Source organism: Corvus kubaryi, unplaced genomic scaffold (genome assembly GCF_017639235.1).
Source record: "Corvus kubaryi isolate FWS band 111438036 unplaced genomic scaffold, C.kubaryi_AGA036_p1.0 37386, whole genome shotgun sequence".
NCBI classification, from domain to species: domain Eukaryota; kingdom Metazoa; phylum Chordata; class Aves; order Passeriformes; family Corvidae; genus Corvus; species Corvus kubaryi.
In genome coordinates this window covers 1394578-1419511 of record NW_024581128.1, presented here as the reverse complement: position 1 = coordinate 1419511, position 24934 = coordinate 1394578, and the positions used below count along the sequence as shown (strand labels likewise).

Below are 24934 nucleotides of genomic sequence, written 5' to 3'. Positions count from 1 at the left end.
TTTTTTTTAAATATTTTAAAATGAATTATTCTCTGTTAACAGCTGGCTGTGTTCTTTTACTGTATTTTGGATGGGATTTTCTTTTACTTCATTGCCATCTATAGAAACTGATGAATATTTTTAGGTAAGTTTTTACACTTAATTTTCAATAATTTGTGAAGTTTTCTTTTTATCATCCTCTCTATGTCTAATACAGGTTTTTTACTTACATTTACTTGCATTTACTTAGAATTGTTACCAAGTCATGTCTCTTGTAGTTAAGTGTGTGATATAATTAACATTTAAAATGCACAAGACTATGTAAGAAAGATTAACTATATAATGGCCAGGTTCAATCCTAGAAATGCCAGAATTGAAATAGTTTTGTAAATCTCTTCTGGATTATGGTCCAAGGGAATAATAGTAAGAGATTTTTCAGAAATAAAGTAAAATGTTGCAAAAAAATACTGAAATAGAATTAAGAGGATCAGAAGTTATTTGTGAAGTATGTGAGAAATCTATAATAGAATTAAAAAAAGATAAAGATATAGATATGAGCAAGAACTATTAAAATAGTAATTTAGAAAATTAATATGGGGTTGGGGTTTTTTTTTATTCCTAGTGCTGATGTCCAACACATAACTTTTCACCATTCATTTCTAAACTTCAGTCGTGTAATACTGCATGGACATTACATGTCATGAAGAAACTGATCTATAAATTCCATTTATAATCCCAGTTTTCTTTTTGCTGTGGTGAAACCTTTCTTTCTAAAGGAGAAATTTTACTTTCCGTGTAACTGGTTTAATTTTTTCTGATGGCTTATTCTTTGTTTCTTAATGGTTTAGTTGGTTTTTAAATTAAAGTTGGGTAATTAATCATTAATTGATTTCTGCAACCTTCAGCATGTTTTTAATAGGTAGCTAGGATGCAATAACACATCCTGTACTCATGTGTCTGCTGCCTATGAAGAGACACAAATGATGCATAGCTTGCTTGTAATATGTAATAGTAATCTTTATGAACTATTCATGAGTCAAATCTTAATAAAAATTGTGAACAGAAAGTTCTTTTTTATTTGTTTTTCCTAAGTAGGTTGATAGTTCAAGCAGATATTGTAGGTTTGGCAGCGGACACTGAGAGTTCAGGCCTCCTCTGGTGTGGGTGCATGGTCAGATCTGAGGTGGGTGGTCTGGTGAGCAAAAGAGCTCAGGGCTCCATCACTGACCAGAGGGGGTGGTGGCTCAGTGGCTTCATAATGGCACTCCCAAAGCTGAGGGACCCTGGAAGATCTGTCATCATCTACCACGTGAGCACCACTTTTGGAGGGTTTTCTTCTCACAGTTGTTACAAGGTCCAGGATATAGAGAATCCCTGTTTGAAAACAAAGCCAAACAAAACCAACCCACAAACCAAACAACCACAATGGGCACGCACACTCGGCACAAAGACTTTGGCATATTGGCTGTAAATTCAGCAAAGTTATCTCTGAATTATTGCAGAGAACAGAATTCCTGGTGCATGAGAAGTAGCATTACTGGGTTCTTCTGCCTTAACACAAATATTTCTCTTGGTTGAACAGAGACTTTGTGACAGCAGTGTGTGGGTTTTCTAGTCACTAGTGTCACTGTGTGGAGGAGAAGAGGCAGGCTGATATTCTGAAGAAGAGATGACCTGTGTAACAATGCAAGTTCTACCAAAGCAAACCTTGTACTCTTAAAGTTAATTTGTTGCAACATTAAAAAAAACCCAACCTGAACACCACCGCCCCTTCCTCCCACTAGATGTAAACATTAAGCTGATGTCTTCGTGAGTTTTTTAAATGAGGTGAGCATTTAGTCAAATGGGGAAACAGCTCCTACTGGAAAGAAATGTTTGCTTTTTTCTCTCATAGGACTTTTCTTTTGCATTTGTTCATTATAACCTGATAATCAAGTAATACATTTTGAACAAGAAGTTAGCAACCATAACGATGACTTTCCATTTTCTAGGCTCAGCACAGAGGGGTGAATCCATCTGCTTCCTTTATCCATCCTTTCCATGTCAAAATGACTGATGAATGCTCTTCCAAGCCAAATCTCTTGCATAATTACAAGAGTTTTTCTTGTTAGGCTTATTTCTATGAATTATGGTCTCATAGTTTGCTTAAAATATTTCAGCTTGTTTTACAACATCCAGGTGAATTTGTTTCTGTACTTTCACAGAACTAAGTGCTTAATAACTGCCACTATACAGACTAAATTTTTCTCCTTTTCTTTTCCCCAAGAATTGAATACTGTTTCAAAGAAAATACCCCTAGAAATACCTGGGGAAGGAGAGTGATGTCTTATGGTGTTGAGTTTTTTGAGGTTAATTGTATAAAATATAATTCTGTACAGAAGGAAAGTACTGAAAAATTTTTACCTTAATGGCATTATTCACATGTGAAACATAACTTTCAAACATGAATTTATCAGTAATAAGTGTAAGAGGCAACTAAACACTTTGTTTCCTGTGTGGAGGTTTTTCTGCATGTTTAACAGATTCATTTTGGTATCTGGCCTGCTTTTGGAAACCTTATCCAAACTGATTTTTAGGCAGCAACAAGAGTCTATGGGTGGCTTTAGTAGCATATATGCTTATAGTACTGACCATATTCAGTGTCTGCTGATATTTGAGTAAAGAATGGATAAAGAAAATTTCTTCTTTCTGCTCACATAAACACAAGTACACTCTGCACATGCCTGTATTCATTCAGTTGCACACTGCAGGGCTAAACTACCCCATCTCTGAATAAAAGTGTAGGCCCCTGATTCGAGCTGTGTGGACTCCATTGGCCATACCAGTGCTGCATAACTTGGAGTTTCCTGTTTCTCAAAAACAGGCATGCACATATTTTTTTGTTGTTTTTTTTAGTTCAGTGTTGACAAGGGTTGTGTTGGAACCCATGAGAACGGTCCTCAGGTTCGTGCTCTAAGAAAATGTTTGAAACTTTTGGACCTGTCCTGAAGTCCTTTAGAATTGTCCTGTCAGGCTGGGATGGTGTTGAGGAATTAGTTAATTTGAACTCAGGGTAGTCCTAATGTCTGAAGCAGCTTTCCAAGCCATTCTGAGGGGGGTTAGCAGGCTTCCTGGAAGAGAGAGCTAAGGAGTGGGTCTGCATGTTCCCAGTATGAATGAGAAGGGAACCATGGCCATGGAAAATTGGGAAATTGACTGCTTATATCGTGACACAAATGATGGAAAGGTGCTGCATCTTTGGATGAAGGAGGCTTCTCCATGAAGAAATCAAGCGACAGGAATCATGATTATAGTTAGTGTTTTTCTAGTTTCTTTTTAGAATGATACAACTATGCCTTTTTGCTCAATTTGCCATCTACCCTTACCTGTAAAGAGTAGCCATGGTAAAGCACTAACACAGGTATGATGAAAAATATTGGACCTTAATTGGATAAAAGCCTTTTGAATGTTTTGAGTCCTATTGGAAAGGTGTTACTCTTGCCTATATAGTGGAATATATACTTTTAATAACTCGTGTGCGTTTGTTTCATGACCAGTAATCCCATTTATTTACAGTAATGGGCCAGATACTATTTTTCGAGTTGCTTGCTGTCTGACTTGGGAGAATATAAAATATTTCTCTGAAATGGCCTTTTCCTTTTATAGCTGCCTGACATCTAGGGTCTGGCCTCAGTGTATATTAGGCAAGGGAGTTAGAAATACACCACAGTTAAATTATGGGTTTGCATCTCCAGGTGGTGCGTGAATTCATGGTTGAAGACTGAAGAAATTAATTTTGCTAAAGCAAGAAACAACAGGACATTAAGCTACTATGCCAGCTTTAGATGTACGCTTAAAAATTTTTTGCTGCTCAGCATTATTCAGTAATCTTTAACTCAAATTGCAGGAAATATTTGAAATTCCATTCTAACAATATCCAACAGAGAATATTAAAGAAGCATTAAATTTCAAATGCCTGAGGGAAAATGTTCTCTTGCAACACCGTGGGCATTTGGATCTCACTAGTATATGCAGTATTATAGCCTAGTATTATGCTTCACTTGGTCTAAAATGAAAGCGCAATTTTAATTCTATCTCCAAAAACTTGGTATACTGCAGTGAAAAATAATTTATTTGAATGGTTTTTTTTTAATACATTGCAACTAACTTTAAAGCTTCCTCATATAATACTCCCACTATGGCTTTTTGTAATCTGACCCTTTCATTAAGACTTCAAATATATTCCCAAGGACTTATCTCAGTGCTTTCTTTGCTAATTTACAAGTTATAAGATTCCAAAGTTACTGATGAAGTTTCTCTCATTCTATGCAATTTTTCTCTTAATGAGACAAAACTTTAGAGTATCTTTGTAAATATATAAAACACCAAACAGAGGAACTAATACACTCTTAAGAAACATGTAATATGCAAACTCAAAATCAGGTTTAAAAATATATACACACAATTCTGGGCTGGGTAGTTTGGCAGACCCATTAGTGAACTTATGTCAAAAAAATGCTAAATAAACCTGTGGGGTTTTATAACCTAGATATGCTGTATTTGATAGCAAAGCTATTTTGGAAGTGAATCCTCACTTTACAAGCTTTGGGAGAAAGAATAAAAATGTATCTAAAAGGTTTATAAAATCACTAGTTGAACGTATTTCTTACCACCTAAGAATTTCACTATTGCCAGAGCAAGGAGAAGTGCTGCGTTTTTGTTGGAAAAATAAGATCTGTGGTCATTAGAGAAATAGTAGGGCTCTTTTCCACCTGCTGCTGGCTTTTTTTTCTCTTTGCACTTGACTGTCGTAGACAGGTATGTCCAGGAGAATGTGAATATTGTGATATTTCATCCCTTCATGGAGTTTCACAAGAGGCAGGTTTTTAACAGTGGTGGGTCAGCTGCCTGTGAAATTGGACTACTGTGACTTGCCTGACAAACTAGACTGGGGGGAATGTGATTTAAGGACTTGAAACCTGCAGAAAGAATTCAGAAGAGCAGCAGAATGCAGATCGTTTATTTGTTCAACATAGCCGTGTGGGACATAAATTAGTGAAGTTTCATTAACAGTATCATTTGTTTAACTGCGATGCTAGGCTCTGTCCTTGCCAAATGAATGTCACTGATGTCTGTAATGAAAGCTGGGACTCCACTGCAGTGCTGGTGGACACCAGGTTGCCTGCTGAGGGCCACTGGTGGGCTCTGAATTGCCACATTCCTTTTCATGGGAGCTGAGACCAACTGAAGGTTGATGAAGTGCCTTTTTTTCCATTGTAGTTGGTCCCAGGCAGTTGTACCTGAACTTCTGAGTGAGTAGAGCGATACATTATCTTGTACTGTGTAAAATCTGAGAGATGATTATCTATTTGAATGGGCCTCTGAGAAGGCAGGAGTATCCACTGCACTGTAGTAACACCATCTTTTTGCATAATTTTTAGATAGAAAAGACTAAACTTTTAAAAACTGCACTTGTAAAGAACAGTCTGCATTTTTGAAGGACACTTAGGTGGTTTTGTAAATATTGAGCCTGTCTTGCTTGAGTAATGGAAACCTTGTAAAATGCATTAGAAGTACATGGTGAAAGAATAGGTCTGTATGGATTTCAATATCAGTCTTATTGCATGGCATTATTTCCAATTTTATTGTCAATTTTTAAAAATTGTATTTCTGTCTTAATAGTTGTATTGACTGTTCTTTAAATAGTAGTATAAAGAAAAGTAGGCACAAATATATAGCTTAATGTACAAAGCTCTTTCTGCTCTTTCTCACCTGAGCTGTGTATTTAAGTAGATGCTTCCCAATCCATTGTTTGGCCAGTTTTTGTTCCAATAACTTGATCAGATGCAGTGAATTGCAGTGAGTTGGCTGTTGCTTTTATCACAGAATGGTTTGGGCTGGAAGGGGCCTTTGAAGTCCAACACACTGTGAACGCCTTCCACTAGACCTGGTTGCTCAAAGCCTCATCCAACCTGGCCTTGAACACTGCCAGGGTTGGGGCATCCACAGCTTCTCTGGGCAGCCTGTCTCAGTGCCTCACCCCCCTCAGAGTAAGGAATTTCTTCCTTATATCTAATCCAAATCTACTCTCTTTCAGATAAGAACTTGGTCTTGTCACTTCAGACCCTCATGTAAAACGTCCCTCTCCCCCTTTCTGATAAGCCATCCTTTAAGTATGAGTAGGCTACCATAAGGTCTCCCCAGAGCCTTCTCCTCTCCAGGCTAAAACCCCTCTAGTCTCCCAGCCTTTTAAAAAAGGGGAGTTGTTCCTTTCCTCCAAACTTTTTTGTGGCTCTTTTCTAGACCCGTCTCTAACAGGTCCATATCTTTCTTTGCCGGGGGCCTCAGAGCTGGATGCAGCACTCCAGGTGGAGTCTCTCTAGAGCAGAGTAGAGAAAAGGAGTCCTCCCCCTTGACCTGCTGGCCATCTTTCTTTTTATCCAGCCCAGGATACAGTTGGCTTTTTTTTAGATATTGGAAGACTTCCTTTGTAAATGTAATTAATACATTGAAATTGAGACAAAATTCATAATGATGTGATGTCAGTGAATGAGGTGCAGCTTGTGACACAATTTATGTGAAAGCTCAGAATGCTCCTGGGACACTGCTAGCAAAGTCCCCTACCTCTTAGGAGTGCTGTTAACTTTGTTACTCTTCAACTGGTGGCAGAGGTCTTTTCCTGTGGAATTCAGTCTGAGAAAACTTGTACTGGAAAACTTGTAACAAAGTGTCATTCTTGTGTTAAAATACAAAATCAGGACAGCTGCGGAACAGTGACAAGTGACACTGGTGGCAGTTTCATTTGAAGAAATACTCAGGTAGTAAGCAGACCTTACTCCTTGGGACTATTTCAGAATAACTTGATTAAATGAGTTTTCATTAAACAGCAAATGAAATATTTAGATTATATAGAGATCTAGCTAGAGTAGCTTCTTTGGCATCTGTCAGTGATGATACTTAACTCCATCAACTTTTTCCCCTTGCTTAGAGGTTTTTTGATTTGTTTTCTGGGTAGAATTTTTTATATGTCATATTGGGAAACCCCTTAAGTGTCTTTTTCTGTCTCTCTCCTTTGTAATATGTCGTGTCCCTGTTTAGTAAATCACTTAATAAATTAATTCCACTCTGTCATGCTTGTTTTCTGAACACGATTACCAAAACTGCAACACACTCAGCTTCAGTGCATGGCTGAACTCCAGTGCAATGACACACGATGTGCAGGTGGTTGAATATTCCTTAAAAAGCAGCCTGTAAAATATGCCACCCATAATGCCAGTGAATAAATGACAACTTCAGCATGAGTGTTCTTTTAAAATGTACACCTTGCTGAGGTTATTAGTCACTCTGAATTCAAGGACATGTGAGTGCAGACTTTGCATAAAGCTTGGGGAGTGGCATACCTGTGAAGTGCTGCTGCTTGATTTTCAGAAGATGGCATGCTGTGAATTTTAAAACTCCCTCATCGTGGATGAACTGCAGCAAATGTCATTTTGTAATTGAGGCCATGTAAGTTAGTTATTCTACATGTATTTCTAACAATGAAGTTTCAGAAATCTCTTTGTTGGGATCAAAGAAATGTTATCATCATGGAAGGAAATACTGCAGTACTTGCTGAATAGGGCAAGGAAACAAAATAATGAAAATTCTGCATCTTTTCTAACATATATATAATTGTCATCTGTTTCATGGATTAGTGTGAAGATTATGCTGTTGGCCTTCTGTTTAAAAGTAGAGGAATAATGATAATGGCGAAAATATTTCTGCTTCCCTTAACATGAATGTGGATGAAAAGGAAGCATCACACAGAATTGTAGCAGCAGCTGTGACTTTAATTTGAGCAAACCCAACTCAGACAAAGATTTTGGGAAAAGAAATCCACAGATAAAAGTGAGGCAGACCCTAATATTGTATCAGTCCTAAAAAGACTTATGTAAAATAAAGGCTTGTGTAAAATACAGAAAATACTTAACTCTGCTTCCCCCAGCTGCAGCCACTTAGTTGTTTTGTTTTGCTCTGCCACTTGGGGTAAGTTAATTCAGTTGTATCTTTTACATATGTGAAAATGGAAAGAGCCAAATGTTGCAGCTAACTGGAATGGTCAGTCACAGCTCTCCTTGGAGAGAAGATATCTCCACATTGCTCAGAATTTAAAGCATTTTTAAACAGTGTTCATAATAAGTGAGAGATCCTGGAGGAAGTTGTGGTGGGGTGACCCTGGCTGGACACCAAGTGCCCACCAAAGCCACTCTCATTTCCCTGCTTAGTGGGACAGGGGAGAGATAATACAACAAAAGGCTCCTGGGTCAAGATAAGGACAGGGAGAGATCACTCACCCGTTACTGTCACGGGCAAAACAGACTCAGGGAAATCAGTTTAATATATTATCAATCAACTCAGAATAGGATAATGAGGAAATAACTATGTTATTCCTGAGGCAATACCATCAATGCTGCTAGGCTCAGTCTTGTCCAGAAGTGCATCCCTCCTGGACCCATCTGGCATTGGCTCTGCTGGACATGGGGGAAGCTTCCAGGAGCTTCCTCAGCATCCGTCCCTGAAAGCCCCTGCTACCAAAACCTTGCCATGCAAATCCAAAACAGAAGTGTTTTAAATGAAAGAAAACAAAAAGGAGGAAATATTATCTTTGTGCTGGAGATTGTAGTCCAAAATTTGTAAATGATAAAAATTTCTTTGGAATACATGGAATTATAGAATTGCAAAAGCTGATCTATAATGCAGTCAGAGAAATAATGGTAATGGGTAACTGCTACGATTTTTTAAAATTTTTTTCATTCTTCTAATTTTTTTTTTAAGCTTCATGAAAGCAGGTTATTTGCCAGTGATTGACTGTTGCTGTAAAGGCATCCTTGCATGTCCATCTGCAGAATAATTGTCAAGTACTAAGTTGTGTGCTCAGTATCACTGTTTCCATTACATTGCCATTTACCTGTGGTGTAAGTTGGAGGCTCGTGAGAAATGAGTTGGTAGAAAGAGGGGGTCAAACTGTGAACTGATTAATAATTAGAAGATCCGAGCACACCACTTGAAATTTTTTGAAGTTGTCTAATTCCTTATTATTTCAGTTTTAAAATTTTATTATATACTGAGGTAATCAAGCTTCTGTGAGATCTCGTGTTTTGAGGAAAGGAATAGAGAGAACATGTACCATTTCAGTGGCTCTTCATAATTTGGGGCTGCCAAACCAATGCTATTCATGCTGACATCCTGTCTTTTCAGACACTTAAGTAATGTATATTGAGGTAATTAAAGACAACTGCTTGTAATAGCAGAAAATTATTATAATCATTTTGTTTTCCAGATAACAATGCAGATTTATAATTTCTGTGACCACATCCAGTGTTTTACTACCAGAATTGACAGGGAAACTATAAATAGTTGTTATTCCATTATGCTAAATGTCAGGGATATAAATCTAACTCCATTTTATTTAAAAATCCATGAGGACAGGTTTCATCCGTATGTTAAATGGATCCACAGCAGTTAAACCTAAGCCCATTCTTGGTTTTCAAAAACTTTTTCATGTTTTGTCACACTTGTTGGTCACAAGTCATATATACAGCTTGAATGAGAATGAACACTTTTTGAAGGTTTTAAAATAAAACTTTAATGTCAAAGTGAAAGAAAAGCAAGTTTCAAAATGCTTCCATGTTGCAGTGATTACATCAGGTAACTCCAAGCTTATTATCAAATTTGGTTACTTGTATGCTATTCCCTCATGCTCTGTGACATTTACAGGATTCCTATAATGGCATTTTCCCCTCCAAAACTGGGAGGGCCTTTGCTGGCAGAAGCTGTTTTAAAAACTATTAAACAAACAAATTAAAACACATCTTTCTTTCAACAACATAGCCTGGGTGTGATGCAGTCAAGAGATGCATTTAGTTGTCAGTAACCTTGGAAGTTGTAACAAAATGTGCAACTTGGGCTATACCGGAGAGTTTCTGTTCAATTAGACTTCCTTTTTCTTTGTTAATCTTTGTGGCCGAAAAGCTTCGTCAGGGTGTAAAGACCAGTCATTCATACGGAGGACATTCATATCTATGATTGTTAATCTTTGATGATGTTACCTGTTTAGAGGTCATACAGACATAGTGAAGCTGTATATGCTGTGTTGAGAGTTAATGCAGATTATTCTGATACTGTTCACACTAATTGTACCATTGCCAGTTTCTTTATTATGTTATGTGTTGTTATGTTTTCCCTCTGAACTACTGCAGGCTTTGTCAGTGTAAATTTTGGTTATGTACATAATACTGCCAGTTTTAAAGACATTTCACTCATTACTTTAAAAACATAACTTTTTTAAGTGATGTAAAAATATCTGGGTTTTCTAAGTATAATTGCAGGGGTTTTATTTAAAGCATTTTAATCATCTACAGTTTTGCCTGTTAGCAAGGTCCTTTTATCCTAAGAAACTAAAAGTGAAAGACAAGCAAATGGTTTGAGATTATATGGATAATTAAGTTAATGGTCATGAAATAGAACCTGAGGAATCAAAAACTGTGGTAGAGGAGCATTGAGATAGTTTTCTAAATGCTGAAGGGTTTGGATAGGACGTGCAGCTGAGTGACTGAGGGAATCACAGCCTCAGGGGTTTACTCTCTGTCTTAAGCCAAAGCTGAAAGCACAGCAAGGAGAGGCCCCACCTTGGCCCATTGTGTGCAGCCCTCTGACCACAGAGGTAGTGCAGGTCATTGGCCTCAGAAAGGACCTATATTGGAAATATTAAACAGATTCAATTCCTGAACATCTGTCCCTGGTGAGGAAGCTGCTTCTCTGTCCTCATCTCCCAAGTTTCCTGCTGGGCTTTTGATGCTCTTTTTGCAGGTGTTAAGTTGCCGTTCATGGGGCCAAGTGCTTACGTTTAAGTCTTGGCAGTAAGCCACAGGACAACCAGAGTGCGTGTCACTCAGACAACTCCTCCTTCTTTTGAAGTTATGAAAGCATAAATAGGGTCCCCTTGAAAAAGGCACCTGAACGGAGTAGCTGTTCTGACAGAAGTTGCTTGGTAGAAAGAAGGAAAAGGAAGGAAACGAAGTCAGGAGCGCTGGGAATGTGGTGCATTAACACCACCATGCGCTAGAGGGCCCAGCCTCCCTATACCCATTTCCCAAGAAGGAAAATGGGAGTAGGCTGAAGGAACTTCTGAGAAATTACAGTAATATTAGGAGGAGAAAGAGCTGTCTGAAGCCAAGAGGGCTCAAAACAGGACTGAATGTGGAGAATGGTGATAGAGTGACAAATGCATTCAACCTGAAAATGTAATCAGACAAGCATGTTCCCCTGCTGGAGAAGGGATTTAGCAACTTTGAACTCAAAATCATGTGATTTTTCTTCCTCCTCCTGGCTAGATTAAAAAGGGGAGTGATGTTTTTAATATTATATCATGCTTAACAAACCATTGCGTGCTGTGTCAAGTTCATTTTCCCTATCAGCTCTGGCTAAAACCCATTGCTATCTGTAGTCTAGCCTGAAGGTGACAAGAGATTTGAATCATTGTAATTAGGCACTCATCATGCTGCAAAAAGATACAACTATCTTGATGAATCAGTATGAAAAAAAAAAGCTGTGTTTTTTTTTCTTTTTTTTCTTTAACTGCCGTTGGTGCCTGGGAATGTGAGAGCAGAAATGAGCTCGGCAAGAACCGGTGTAGTTTCCTCAGCACGGCAACTATTGTCCTGCTCTCTGTGCTGAAAAAGTTGAGTGGTTTTTGCCCCTCCAAGTCCTGCTAACACCTTCAAGTGTTCTTGGACCTCTCCCAGGTTTTACTTGACAAACATTTTCATGTGTGCCACTTCTTTCTGGTTCTGAGAAGTTCACAAAAATTCACTTTCCACACTTAAGCAAGAGCTATGAAATGAGTTATTGTTTGCCTTTTAGTATTGTTGCTCCAGGGCACACTTCTGCTGTGAAGTATAAGTGATGAAAAAGTGATTCTGCCTAGGTTTGTGGTTGGATATGGCAGAAACGGGGTATAAGGAACTTTATCCCTCTGGGGAAAGACATATGCATGCACACCAAAATGTAGGTTTTGTGACACTTATTACAGCTGCTTTGTATTAATAATCAAATCTTGTACTCATTTTTGCCTATGTTTAAGAAAAGGTGCAGAAAAAAATCCTGAAATGCATATGGCTTTCACCAGATAGAGGTGGCATTGCTATTTTCACCTTTCTTTTCTGGGAACAACGAGTTACCCTTCATTCTTTTTCTCTGAAGATAACTTTATCTTATCAGTCATCCATGCATCTTTCCTCAGAACTTGGATAACATTCCTTTTGATTATTAAGATGTTGCATTGTTCGAAAATGAATCAGGGAATGCCGTTTGTTGCCCAGTAGCATGCCTTATGGACAGTGGAGTCGTCATAATCACAAAGTGTCAAAATTCAGGATTCTAATGCCAATTTATAAGTGCTCTAGTTTTCAAAAGTGAAATGTGACTATGGATTTACATACTTATTTCAGTAGTGGCAGTTGAAATGGGATAACCTACTTTGGGAGGAGCAGGGAGCAAGCAGTATGTCGCTCACCCTACATGACTACCCTGTAATAAATCTTTCAGAGCTCTGAAGAGTGGTTGTTTTTAATGTCTATGTTGTATCATTTAATGGATAATTTTAAAAAGTTACACACTTTTTCTAGTCAATGTTAAAGCTAAAGAGATTTGGAATGTACCAAAAACCGATTTCAAGCTGGGGTTTGTAAAAATTTACTCTTTTGGAGTGAGCAAATACTAATTCTCTTGGTCATAGAAAGTGTGTCTTTGTCTCTATTGAGATTGTAGTTAAAAGCAGTTAATGCAGTACTAAAATATTTTATATATATATATGTACACATGCATATACAAATATACTAGAATTCATTTGGCTTTGCAACCTTAGATATTTAACAAGAAATGCACCTGAGAGTGTTCATGTCTTCAAATGATGAACTAAACACTTAAAGTAGCAGCCCTAATTTCCAGATAGACAACAGATGCATCTATATTCAGAACACTGTTATTTCCCTTCTTGTTTTTTTATCACCTGACTTATGTAAGTAAAATCTGCTGAGTAAGGACACAGCATTTTTCTTTTATTACCTGAAAAGACAGTCTACCTTTCAGTTCCCACATTCGTTTTTGGAGCTTGTTGGCTGATTTGATAGATTTGGTGAATGAGGTAGAGATCTTAAAAGCTCCAAATGTGAATGTGTTTCTTTAATATTTAAGGAAATGGAAATTGGTGTTCCCTTCCCCAGACTGCTCAAGAAAAGACTGTGACCTGTAGTCAAGGATTTTTTTCAATCTGACCTTTGATATCAGTCATTAACTACGTAGGTCCTGATGGTTGAGAAGGCTCCAGAGCAGCCAGAGTGTGCTGCTTTGTGCTTGGCTGGCACCAGAATTGTGTGTAGTGGCAGAGGAGAGGAAGGAAAAGGGAACTGAAGGGCATGGCTACAAAGAAATGAAAGAGCTGAATGTAATGTAGATGGAATTTGGGAAACTAGAGGGAAAAGTGAGGAACCTGACATGGAGGTTTGGGAATATGGGGTTGGGCTTGTACGTCACACATATATAGAAGATCAGACAAGCTGCAGTGCCCCTTACTGTTTTGTCTGTCCTTTGGATTACATTTTGTGGCATACAAGAACACTGAAAATAAATTTTTAAGTAGTGTGTAATTCTTGTTGCCATTTTGTTTTCAGTTTGATTGCTTATTCATCATGGGCGATGTTTCCCTTGTTTTCTGCTGACAGAAGAATGCCTCCTTGTTCTTACATGTTGATATATGGCTTCATTTGAGGGAGAATGTTGGTGTTGCCTTTAGCACAAATGATGTATGCATTTGCATTTCTGGAACCCTTTTAGAGTTTCCCATTTTCTTTTATCTCCTTTACAGAATGAGCAACTGTTTTCTAGTTTATCTTTTCTGAAGATCAGCATAGATTGTTGATTACAGAGTACAATAAATTAACTTGTCGACTTTTGCCACATTTCATGTTTATGTTATATATCTGAACAATGTTGAAGATTTATAGAAAACTTTAAAAATTAATCCGAGATGTAAACGCTTGAGAACAAAAGGGGTTTTTTTTAAACTGGATTTTATTTCTAAAACCTGCTACACAAAATTGCATGTCTCTATCTAGAACAAGCTTTTAAATTTTAATTGCTGAAGGGGTTTTCAAGTGATTTATTAGACATCTGACTGCAAAACTGAAAGTGGATAATTGTAATCCTATTGTTGTCTTTTGTTTTGCCTAAACCAGAAAAACCCAGAATTTGAAAATACAGTGTTCATTAGAGTAAAAATTACAGGTTTTTATCATATTGTGTTCTTCAGTTTGCTTCTAAAGGAATTTGTTTTCTTACTATATTGTAAAATAGACTTGAAAAACTTCACTGTAGTCACAATGTAATTTTTTTTTTTTTAATCCAAAATTACTGAATGTGTGGGAGAAATTTGTAAATTTTACTTTTTCAGTAATGTCAGGTGAATGACTCTCTTATCCACTTGTGGGCAGCATCTTTTGTTTTCCAGTTGCAATATATGGAAACAGTTTAGTTCTTGCCTCTCTGTTCCATTTTGGCCTTCTAACCAGAACGAACACTTTGGACGCATCAGTGTTCTGAGCTGGAAATATTTACCAAACTAAGCCTTTTTCCCACAAATTTTTTGGAGTGAATTCTTGAATTCCAGAAGAAGAGAATTAGGCTAGCTACTTTTAGCAGACAAATTTTTGTTTTTCATAAAGAATAAACCATTTCCAGTCAAGTCACCCATTTCCCTTTTTTTTCCAAATCCCTTGGTCTGAGGTCTCAGAGGAAAATCCATGGAAATTTCCTTCATGGTTTCAAGGGACCATAAAGTAATTAAAAAAAAAAAGCAACAAGAGACAGGCATTTAGTTCGTAGTTCCATTTCTTCGTGTGTCAGTTTGTTACATGTAGAATTTCAGTTTTATCCTTTCAGATTTGAATAGATTCCCATTTTTCTTCTTGAGTTCTGTTAAGCAGTAACAGCCCCTGAATTCTACCAAAAATCAAACAAGGCCTTTTAACAACTTTCTGGGAGGAAAGGTAAGGGTTCTTCACCTGGTCTCCCCCTGCCCCACTGCCTTCCCCCAAAGAGAGCCTTTCTTTTGCCCTTGGGCAGTTTTTTCCCATTCTTTTACCATATAAACTTGATGACATGTCTCTGGATGCATTTTAAGGGATCCCTGGGCAAGGGGCAAGTCAGACCTGAAAAAGGAAAAGCGTTCTTGCTCCCTAGAAATGAATTTGGAAGTTTACCTATTATCTCAAGGTGGTTTTTGTCTTTTAAAAGCAGCACCTAACTTTTTCTTTTTTGTAGTCTTTCCATCTCTTCTGGAATGTTCATTCCTAAATAACTCATAAGTTTCCTTGCCTGTTGAAATTTCAAGAACTCTGCTAACTGTGTTTTCTTTCTTAGTGGTGTTTATTTCCCGATGGCTACCTTTGCTTAGAATTTGTCTTGAATTTGGACGCATTTTCCAAGAGCTTAGTTATCGGATTTTTACTATGGGTAAGATTGACAGCCTGAGGTTCTTTATCCTAATTATTTCTTGAATTGTCCTGTAAGTTGGAGGTTCCTGTGTTTTGGCAGGGAAGAGATCTGTGTCAGTACCTCTTCTGCATGTTGTTTGGGTTTGATGTATTAGAAACTATCAAATACCTGAGTTTATTGTGGTGGTGTTAATGATGCAAGCTGAGAATTCAGCCTGTCTTGTTTTGGAACTGTGGCTTTCAAGGTTTTTAAGTGTTTTTAAGGGTAATTTTAAGTGTTGGAAAGAAGAAAAAATAGCAGTTACCTTTTAATGGACACTGGGATCTCTCCTCCCTGTTTGCATTGAACATGAGTTACCACAGGCATGGCTCTGGGAGATTGGGAATTACCAGCAAAATCCCAGCGATGGCTGCTATGGAAGAACACAGGTACATAGGAACATTGTAATGCATTTAAGAATTATTTCCTTTTAATCCATAGCAAAGGTCACAAGTTTCATAAGTAGAATGGTAAGAACTTCCCTGAAGTGATGGTGGGGTTGTTTTTTTTCTTTCTTTTTTAAATGGCATGTGTTGACTCAGGTTGAGCAAAAACCTGGGCCTGGAGGAGAAAATTGCAAAGTCCTTTATGGTGTAATAGACTTTTTCTTTCTATTTTTCAACATATAAATTCCAGATATTCTTGTCTGCTTAGGATTGTCTTGATAACAAATAAGCTGTACAGTTCTTGGTCATCTTTTTTTCAATGCTGTTTTCTTGTACCTCACTTGCTTTATGCAGCCCCTGTGTCACTCCTGTGAGAGAATGACCGTGATTATTTTAGCAAAGTTTCTAAACTTGGTAAGGGTGGACTCCACCATTTATTATGAGTCCCTCATTTGGAACATCCTCTTCAGGGCATTGCTGATGAAGTACAATCCAAATTCTTTGTCTTTAGTATCACGAGCCACCAATGCAGCCTTTGTTCTCCCAGTGTTGCTGTGTGAGAAGCCTTCCCAAGCATAGTGCTATGCCTCTTCCAACAAAGTGGATTTTTGGTGGGCTTTCCCCACTTTCTATCTGCCTTCACAATATTTTCTCCCTCTTCTATACATGATTAGTGAGAAATAAGAAGATTTGAGCCTTATGGAGAGGGAGTCAGGTTGGCTGGAAGTGAGAAGTGGCATTTGCATTTACAGTGTTTGTTTACTGCCTTGGGACGACATCCTGGAAGTTTCCCATCTCCGCATGTTTGCTGACATATGTACTGAGTTTGCTTAAAAAAATGGTAATAAAATAGAACTTCCTTATACAGATCTTTTCACTTCAGGTAAGTTTTAATGGCATCTATATTTTTGCTCTTGTTTTGGTGACAACAATGTTATCAAGAAATTTCATAATATCAAGAGCTACAGAATATTGATTATAGTGGAATAAATTTTTAAGTTATCTTTGTGTTGGGAATAATTTCTATTTAAATTGCATGAAAGTCAGTCTTTATTGTAACTTGGAGACAGAAAAAATATATTGAGAAAGCTTTGAACAGACTTTCTGATGCAGGGCCAGCTATGTCAGTTTGTGATTAGGTGAAGTTCCATGGATTCATTAATGGGACTGGTAAGAGGACTATTGTTATGGCAATATTGAATTTAAACTTTTATCTGTTCTCATTGGGCAAAAAATTATTGTAGCAGATTTGAAAATGGGAATTTCACCCTATGATTTTGTTTTATATAAATACAAAAGCGTGCAGGTGTTTACAGGCCAGCAAATGGGTACAACTGGGTCTCCATATAAGATGCTGGTTTATGAGAGATATATCAAGAACTGTGTAGTATGAACGGGTGCTTTGAGGCTTAAACTGCAACCAAGCAAAAATGTGCAGCCTTCCCCTTTTGTCTATAATAGGGTCGACATTGGGAACCATGATCCCTTTGATCTTTACATAAAACAGATGAAAATGCATAAATTGCTTCTAATCAGAGATGAATTAAAGGAAAATAGCCTCCCGGAGGACAAAGCACCCCAGGCACCCATCAACAGCCTTACCAAATGACAGACCTGGAGGAGACTTCAAAGCTGCAAACACAACTGCCAGTGAAATCCACCAAGAATCAAGATGCCATTTAAAAAAAAAAAAATAATTTTCACAGTTTACAAGTGCCCAGAACTCTCTCTCTAAGAAAAAGTGACAGAAACACACTACATGGACTTGCTTTTTAAGCCACTAAAGGTTCTTTTTCTTTTAGGAGACTTGGTAAAGGCAAGACTTGCTTGTTTAATTTAGTCCAAAAATGTGCTCAGACATGACAAACATTGGTAATTTTAGTGTCAGGTAGGGTTTATTCCATTTGAGTGGCATATTGTTTAGAAGTTGAAGTATATGTTTTAGTGGAAGCAGATCAGGCGTTTATTGTAATTGCTTCCTTGGTTGTCATCTTTATTTGTCCCTGTGAACACAAGCATGGTTAACATTCCTCAAATTGCACAAGAAGGAGGAAATGTAAATATCAGGTTTGATTTTGGAGGGGAGGGAAGGAAGATTTGAAGCAATAATTTTATTATGAGCATTTTCTCTTTGTGAAACAAGGAATAACTTTATCCCGAGTTAAATCAGAATTCAGATCCTCTTCTAGCTCAGGTAATTTATTAAAATATTATTTAGATAGTAATATCAGTAATGTTAAATATAAGAAATAGGCTTGAATAAGGAATATTAATTGCTGGTTTGTTTCAAGAGCGATAACCTAAACATAATTTTTTACAATTTTGTTAGCATTCTGTTTATGAGAAGATATCAAAACTTAACATTTTTGAAGATAGAGACTAACCACAATTTTATGGAGTACTAAAATACCACTTCTGATAAAGACTGATGTATTTCCAACAATATAAATATTGTTTTAGGAAGGATTTTACCTGCTGCTAATTGTATACTTTGCTTATTTATTGTGTACAGCATAACATCTGTATCCAAGCCCACATAAATTTCAGAGTCACTTAGTGGCATAAAAAGAACAAATGACATTTCCAGATATGTCACTGACAATGAAGATGTTCAGTGGGCTGAAGGATTTGCTGTAGGTGAGATCAGAAAGGTTGCCTAATTCATTTTGTAAGAACTTACTTTCAGTTGCTTCTGACCTTAATTACTGTAACAGAAGTATGTTATGTTTAGAGCTCTTGATTTTTGGAAGAAGTAAAAAGATTTTGCCAGTCTGTTTAAGGATGAAGCTAGGAAAAATTGCTGAGGACTTTCTTTCTCTTAACATTTTTAAAGGTTTTCCCCCCTTCTTGAACATACTGATATCTCTGTTCCTTGGAGCAGACATTTTAAATAGGTTTTGAAAAATTGGAGTTTGTCTTTGGCTTGTGAGACCTTCACCAGTTAGCTTTCCAAAGCTTGCATCTTCAGTGAATGCACTTGTCTCACTTTTGGGCCACTGACCCACCTGCACGTGAATGAGCAGAAATTGACTCCTGGCAAAACAGGCATAGCTGGACTTCCTTCACAAAGACTGATCCTGACTGATCCTATCAATAGCTGCACTGAAATGGCAGAAGGCTGTAAGGCAGAGCAGGAAGTCTGCCTTGTTCTGTCAGGTGGGATGAGAGCTACAAAGAGAAGAAAGTGAAGTCTGAAAATGAAGAAAAGAAAAATGTCTTGAATAGAGAACTTGATGGCCTGTAACACTGCAGAGCAAGAGCCTCTCTGGTTATGGACTTTTATGAAAAAAGAGGTCTTTTCCACAGCTTACACAGAGAACTGTCCCCTTTCCCTTAGGTTTTGCTGTTTCTGCCTGACAGCAAAACCATCTCTTACATTGAGTCACACTGCATTGACTGATCAGCATATAAAGCCTGAAAACAAAGTCAATCATTCTTTCCCTTCGTGAGTACCTCGAATATTTTTGCAGATAATACGCTTCAGCGCTGCTGTTTGTTTTTCCTATCTTAAACTTTTTATCATTTTGGATCCTTTGAATTAGACAGGGCCTTATGTTGTTGGGACTTCCATCTGTGTCATAACTTGGCAAAGAGAAATCTCAGTTCACCCTGAGTGAAAGTGGGTGTTGGAACACAGCAATAGTGTTTTCCCTCTATACAATATCAGGTGGCACAGGTACAAATTGCTACTGCAAGGCAACACAACAGTTTACCGGGCTTTTTTGTTTTTTAAGAAGGAACTAATTTTCTTAAATCCCCTTTCTGAATGCAAGGGAATTTTTACTATTTCTTTCATGTTTGCTATGTAAATCTACTTGGAAAGGAAGGATCATGTATGATCATCTGCATTAAGCAATCAGCATGATGGGCTCATGAAACTCTCAGCAATATCTTCAGGCTCCCCTTAAGGTGGGTTGTATGTGTTAATCAGCCAGTGAGTGCCAAATGCTGCTGCTTCTAGATTGGGCTCACAGGGGCATGAGATGCCTCAGGGACCTGATGCACAATCTGGGATGATTTATCTTGGGATGGTTGTTGTGGTTCTTGCACTGCCTCTGCTTTGGGAACAGTTCAGTTGCTTATGTAGCAGCTCCACAAGGTACAGTTGGCAAACTAAGGAAAACTGAGGTTGGTGCAAGTGCACCATTGGCACTGAGCTGTACCTTGCATCAGTGCAGGGCTGTGAAATCCCAATTTCACAAGTAGCTTAGCCACTCTGCAACAGGGTGAGAACCCCTTTGTCGCCAAGAAGAGAATTAGGGTACAGCTGGTATGAGCTATTGCATTTGTCTGGTGATAATCTGCCCTCCTCAAGAACTGGCACACTGAACTAGAGCAATTGTATCCTTTAGCCTTTCCCTCAATCTTTTAGTATTCACATTCAAAAGCAATGTAGACAAAGAATAAATGATTTAAGACCTTAAGTACTGCAATGTTTGGCTGTACAGAGAAGTCCAGTTCACCTTCTAGATACATCCTCCAGCAGCAAAGATATTTCTAAAGGAATTTTTTTGCAGGTTTTCTCTACCTGCATGGAAATCAGGGTTTTTGCAATTGGGATTTTTCTGCTTCTAAAGGACCCAAACAAAGAGTTCTCAAAAACTTCTAAACTTCTTCAGATCTAGTAAGTTTCTTTGTGTTGAACAGGAGTCATGGCTCTGGCATGGATGCAAATGCAATTGCATTTTGCATGCCATCAATGGCAGTTCTCTCTGATTATGATAATTTGATCAAGAATATGTATTCAGTTTTTCTGCTGTTCCATATTTACTTTAGGAATTGGATAGTGGTAGTCTAATGTGAAAGGCCTTCATCCTGGCATGATGTGTTGTCACTGCCATGCTTCTGGATTTCATTGTAGGAGCCCAATCTTTAGCAGCTTTTAGTATATCTGCCTGTCAAAATACCATTCTTCTTCTTTTTCTTCATCATCGTCTTTGTCATCATCATCAACTTGGTTAGGAATTTGTCACCTTTATGGCCTTTCAGTCTACAGAGATGGAATGGTTATCGTGTGGCCTTGTGTTCATTTGTGCCTAAATTTGCCTTTTCATTTTCGTTGGACACAGTATGCCTCATTTTTCAAGATTGTGACCAAGCAATGCAGTGAATTTAAATTTTTCAGATTCCCTGCAATCCCATTTTATCTGGGAAGGACAAAGATGTTTGTCAGAGTCTTCAGTTTGTTCACTCCTTTGCCTTCAGCGGCTGAATGGATAGCTATAACTGTTGATAACCATGACCACTGATAACCATAGCTCTGTCCCCAGACTTTTCTTCAGAGAGAAAAAAAGACTAAAAAAACCTGCTGTTTACCTGCCTATAACTCACTGCAAGATATCTGGGGCATGCTGAGGTGCTGCTGCTGTCTTGGCCTCCCAGAGGAGCTGGCAGAGGGAAGGTTGTTTCCCCTTCTGACCATATGGAGAAGAGAGAACAGGCAGAACAGAAGAGCAAAGCCTGCAAGCATGGGTTGGTCTGTGAGTAACGTGTCACTGTGAGATGCCTCTCATTGTTCTAGCCTCCACTGCTTATAAAAACAAGTTGAACCATCCCAGATTGTAGTCTGGCATATTAATGTAAACTGGGACTGGTTGGGGTTGCTCTTAATATGCCAGGCTTGTGCTTGTTCAGCAGCTCTTATGCAATATCTGTGGTACTGGGATGCAGGGGGCTGAACAGTGGGGAAAAGGAACGAGTTCAGATGTCTCAGGGTAAATAATTGGTAGAAGATAGACTTGCTAGGTCACACTGTCCACTCAACTTCTATTGCTGTACTGGGGAGAAACAGGACTGTTCCAGGCATATTCTGAGGTATCCTCTCCTTGTAGATCTGTTGTGCCTAGCTGACTCCAGCTGAAAAAGCCTTGCCCATATCAGTGGTTCCCATTATATCTCTCCTGAGAATGCAGTTTTAAGAGGCATCTTTTTGGCAGCCCTGCCAGCTGACACAGCTCTCATTCTGTCCTTGCATCACTAGCATAATTACACTGGCAAGCTGTTTGTAGGGTTGCTTGGTGAGCTGGTTCATGGAATTGAACTGGTTTTAAATGGAACCTTTTCCTTTGAATGCCTTATAAGCATAGCTGAAGGAAGATCAGCAGCTTTGGCTTTTTTAAGGTCTGTTGTCAGGACCTTGAAACTCCTGGAGATCCTTTTAAGGTATAATGCTAAAAAATTTTGGCAAAAGGTGTGCAAAAGCCTGCACAAGAAGGTTCCAGAAAACTGGTGTTTTCATGATATTGGTGACTCAAGAGGATGTGTAACCATCATATCAGGAGCCTCAAATCCTGTGCAGTGGAATCCCTTGTAAATATCTGAGGAAATATGTAGGTATTTTTGGACAAAATTTACCTTTATAAATTCTGCCTTTGTTTATATTGAGAAAATGTAACTTGAGTAGAGCCAGTAATATAAAAGATACAGCTGGGGTTTTTGTTGTTGTTGTTGTTTGGTTGGGGTTTTTTTAATAAATTACATTAAAATGGAGAAGAAAATAACAGGTGGAAGAGTAGAATAGAGAGAAGGATTGCACCTGAAGCAAGGGTTAGGTTTGTGAAGAGCATATGAGATGTAGAAGAACCATTAACCATTTAGATCGGGAAAAGTAGGTTATTCTGAATCCCAGAATCCAGTGTACATTGGATTAGGCCTGGGAATAACAGGATGCTTTTATTGGAAATGAGGAGCCTGAAGAGCATGGCGCACAATGCCTTTAGGAGAGGGCTCAAAGGATTAGGTACTGCCAAATCAGCACTGAGAACAGGGACACTGTTGCATCCTAGGTAGAAATGGAACTTTTGTGGATGTTATTTGCTAAATAACAATTTTTGATTTCTTCTACTGAGCAGTTGTGAACAACATGGTTGTTTTTCCCAACAAAGGTCACAGATTTTTTTTTTTAAGGTCCAGCCTAGGTATAATAGTGGTGTGTTTCAAAGACCCTGTAAAATGTAAGCAACTGAACCATTTTTTGCTGCAAAATTACCTCACTTTCCACTTCCAGAAAAGAAAAGTCAGCCTGGTGAGGCCTTACTTGTATTTCAGCTCACAGAGCTGAAGATTTGCAAAGTTGTTCACAACTTTAAGTAGAGTTGTAAGATTAATAAGGTGGTTTGCCACTTCTAAATGGCAAGACTGCCACCCTGGCCATAACAATAAAAATTTGGGCACTGGATGACACATTTTTCTAATACTATAATGTCTGCCTTTAATCTTTTAAGTAAACATTTTTTCAAGGCTTATATTTTTGAACTATCTACTTCTTGGGTAATGGTTTAAGATACATATATGTGTAGCTTGATTTTATTTAACCAGGCAGGTAAATCCTGCTTTAGAGACAATTTAATTGACTTTGACCCCAAAATAGGTCATCTATCAGGATCTAAGCATTTTTTTGTACATAAAAAAATCAGGGACTAAATTAAAAATATACTTGCAGAGGTTGTATTGTAGATAATTTTGGTCATGAAAGCCACAAATTTAAACTGGCAGAAAATGGGATGAGTCTCATTTGAAAGAAATAGTTATATTGTATCATATATTTATATATTACAAAATAACATATTAAATATTTAATCACCGTATTTGATATGTTTGTTTTGAAATAAGTTTAATTTTCATCCACTGTGAGTGAAACGCATGAAGTTGAGGTCAGTGTAAGGATTGGAAATTGGTATTTGAAACACAAGGTGGTGCCATTGTGTAAAGTTGTGCTTCTGTGGAGTTTCTGAAGGCAGTGAAGGTGAAAACGGTGTTTAAAAACTTGTGATATATGTGTACAGAGAAGTTAGCAGTTTTAAATGAAAGATTTGTAGCCCAGGATGAAGGGGAGTGTGCCTGGAGTTCTGGTTTTGTGACATGCGGAAGGAAAAGGGATCTCTCAGGGAAGAGCTGTGTGATAAGTTGGTGTTTTATTTTGACTTTAAGTCTGCTTGCAAGTATTTTCCTTTTTGGTTTCAAAGGGGGAACGAGAACTTAACTCACAGTGTGAGTCTAGGAACCATCTCCTAGCAGCTTTATATTGTGAATATATCAAAACAAGCTTCCCTTGTGTTACTTCAAATACACCCTAAAATGCCTTAGGATTAAAGCAATCATCTGTAATACAATATCTGTGGCTCATCGTTGATTGGCTCAAAACATGAAATACAGCTTTTTTTTCTTGGAACAGTCAGTGTGTTTCCTTCATTGTCTGCTTTACCAAAATTCTGCATTCCTTGTCTAATCCTGAGATATTAAAATAATTAAGTGGGATAGTCACAGTTTCACTAATGAAGCATAATTGAGCTTTGGAATACTTTGATATTAAAATTAAAAAGAAAACAGAAAAATGGATTTGCTGAGCATATGCACATTATTCCTATATATTGCTCCCTGGTTTGGGCAGTAACTGTGGAGCTGGCTTGCCTAAGGACACTATGGCTGTCCTGCTAACAGTTTTTTCAGCCTGCAAATCTTTATCACAAAGTGTGTGCAACTCTGCTTATTGCATCTGTGAGAAGAGTTAGCTCGAACCAAAGTAATCATTATAACTTTAAGGTGTGAAAATTTGATTGCATCAGTGTTTATTCTTTTAGGTAAAGTGGTCAAAAGAAAATCAAAGTTTTGCAATAGCTGTTCAGATATGGTTGCTGTATGTAAATGATACATATTTAATTAATTTGTTGGAAGAAATGTGTTTGACTTCATTCAGCAAATGCTATAGAATGATTGTTCCTATTGAGTCAGATAAAATGTTATTTAATGTGCTTTGTTACTTAAATATATCAGGTCCTAATAACAATTTATGTGACCTAGAAAACACCAAAGACTTGGCATCAATTTTCAAATTACTTCTTTCTTTCAGACCAAGAATCCTGTACTGTAATAATGTCTTACACACAGGGTTGCTTATTATAGATGTTGCATGCACTTTAACTGCTGTGCAAAGCACCTCTCCCATGTAATTACACAAACATATTCTTAATTAATATGACTTGTGTTAGCGTGATCGAGCAATGGAATATTTTTTAGGTGTG

The 24934-nt window shown here is 37.8% G+C and overlaps 1 protein-coding gene across 16 annotated transcripts in view; it reads left to right on the top strand.

Moving 5' to 3' along the window:
* The window catches only part of LOC121668662 (WD repeat containing planar cell polarity effector), a 149524-nt gene that overhangs the window by 2227 nt on the left and 122363 nt on the right, over positions 1-24934 (top strand). For 14 of the 16 annotated variants that reach the window (XR_006017504.1, XR_006017505.1, XM_042036625.1 and 11 more), the window contains exon 2: positions 43-124. The gene's annotated coding sequence lies outside the window, so the exon portion shown is untranslated. Of the gene's footprint in view, positions 1-42; positions 125-21953; positions 22077-22138; positions 22244-24934 lie in introns of those variants that run through there. The other 2 variants (XM_042036620.1, XM_042036619.1) reach the window with 2 other exon arrangements.